At 44.4% G+C, this 1,749-nt stretch overlaps 1 protein-coding gene across 1 annotated transcript in view; it reads right to left on the bottom strand.

Moving 5' to 3' along the window:
• The window catches only part of LOC113215054 (zinc finger protein 436-like), a 31,788-nt gene extending 30,790 nt beyond the window's left edge, over window positions 1-998 (bottom strand). The window contains exon 1 of the mRNA XM_052274227.1: window positions 745-998. The gene's annotated coding sequence lies outside the window, so the exon portion shown is untranslated. The remainder of the gene's footprint in view (window positions 1-744) is intronic.
• Between the last annotated feature and the right edge of the window lie 751 nt (window positions 999-1,749).

Genomic DNA, 1,749 nt, shown 5'->3' with positions numbered 1-1,749 from the left:
AGCTCTGCTCCACTGCGTTCCCACGAGAGACCAGCGGGATCGGGGAGGGACCCTGTTAGAAACGCCGCAAACTGCCAGCAGGGGTTGCCGTTGAGGGACGAGGAGGGGGCAGTTTGCCAAGCCACAACCCAGCGCGCTCCCCGCCTTTGACATCCTAGGATCCTTCCTATGGCCACAGAGAGTAGTCGAGCCACCCTGCTACCCCACATCCCCAATGACTTCAGACTTCTGAGTCTGAAGTACTTGCAGCTAACTTGTACCTAGACGTATGTTCTAATTTGTACTCTGACGTGGAGGTAGACTCGAGTGATTGCAACAAAGTAACAATACACAAATATAGAAATCATAAAGAGTTTTAAAGTACAACAGTATTAAATACATTCTGCCTGTACTGAAGTGTTTCTTGACTTAAAATTTAAGTACGATAACTGAAGTATGAAAGAATTGAATGAATGAAATACTTCATATCGGATCATCATGGTATACCAGCAAAAGTTACAATAACAGTAGCCTAAAATATTGAAACTCATTGTGTTGAGCCCTTGCTGGTGAGCCTGCCCCCATTACAAACAATGTTTTACATGAGTACATGAATAATTTCAGTCTTAGTTTCGAGACTTAACAAAACGTTATCTCTTTCCACATGTTTAAACATCCAAATGAATTTTGGTTTGAAAACAGGAATCACGCGAAAAAATACTGAGCACAAGTTCCTACTAAATATTTCAAAGATATAGAACTTACCCGATGTAGAATTCCATTCATTTATCCGTTGCTGACCTGGTCACTGATGTGGAAGCTCTAACCTTCAAAACTGAGCATGTTTCCTCTTCGCCTACACTTCAATCAGAAAACCGGAACATCTACGACACAAATTTTTGTCTGTGACCACATTATTAGAGATTAACTAATTTGATCAAATGTAACCTCACTAAACGAGATTACAAGCACACGCACACACACGAACGATCATCAGAGACGTAAGAGCGTCAGAGACTAAATAAACAAAACAAAGGAGAAAATTAGAAGAAGAAGACGCTGTCGGCGGGAAGCTGTCGGGAAGCGGAAATTCATTATTCGCACTCACTATTGAGGGACAATAGTGTATGCTTGCCGCGTTTGGTGTTAGTGTTGTATCTTTTGTTTGCTACCTGGCAAGTCTCGAGCGTTATCTGACATATTAATTTATTTTAAGTCCTCGCGAGTAGCTCTTTGTTGTTGTGCGCTACATCATTCTCGCCCTGTGGTTGAAACGAGTGACAGTGGAGTACTTTCCCCTCTAACTCAGTTGGTTCTTTGAAGCGAAGAGCCTTCCTCTGGAGTTTGGAGGTTAGAGTTTAGAAACTCTAAAGGACCGTCGGAACCAGGTACGTCTCAACTGGCTTTAGCGTAGATTATGTAGGACTATGTACGAAATTCGTACTGTGCAGCAGAATATTGAAAAAGAAATTCATTAGTCGTTCCCATTGATGCGCGATATCGTAACTTGTTTTGCGTGATACACCGCAATGTAGTCGCACTTTGCTCGATTTGACCGCTGCTCGACCTTGAAAATCGTATGGCCTCTGGGCCCAACCCAACCTGAGGAAAGAAAGTGTGTCTTTGAGACGCCCAACGGCGTAGGAGACGAAACGTTTGGTATAAATGTCGGGTGGTGCGAGGCGAGACCGCGGCGACGGCCGCGGCCGCGGCGGTGGTGAGAGACTCTGCCTCACTTCGGAGAAGCGATCGGACATGTTGATCGCGAGT

The sequence above is a fragment of the Frankliniella occidentalis genome, unplaced genomic scaffold (genome assembly GCF_000697945.3).
Source record: "Frankliniella occidentalis isolate FOCC.00 unplaced genomic scaffold, Focc_3.1 Scaffold358, whole genome shotgun sequence".
Taxonomy (NCBI): Eukaryota; Metazoa; Arthropoda; class Insecta; order Thysanoptera; family Thripidae; genus Frankliniella; species Frankliniella occidentalis.
The sequence above is the reverse complement of the archived record's forward strand: the minus strand, read 5'-3'. Positions and strand labels throughout refer to the sequence as shown.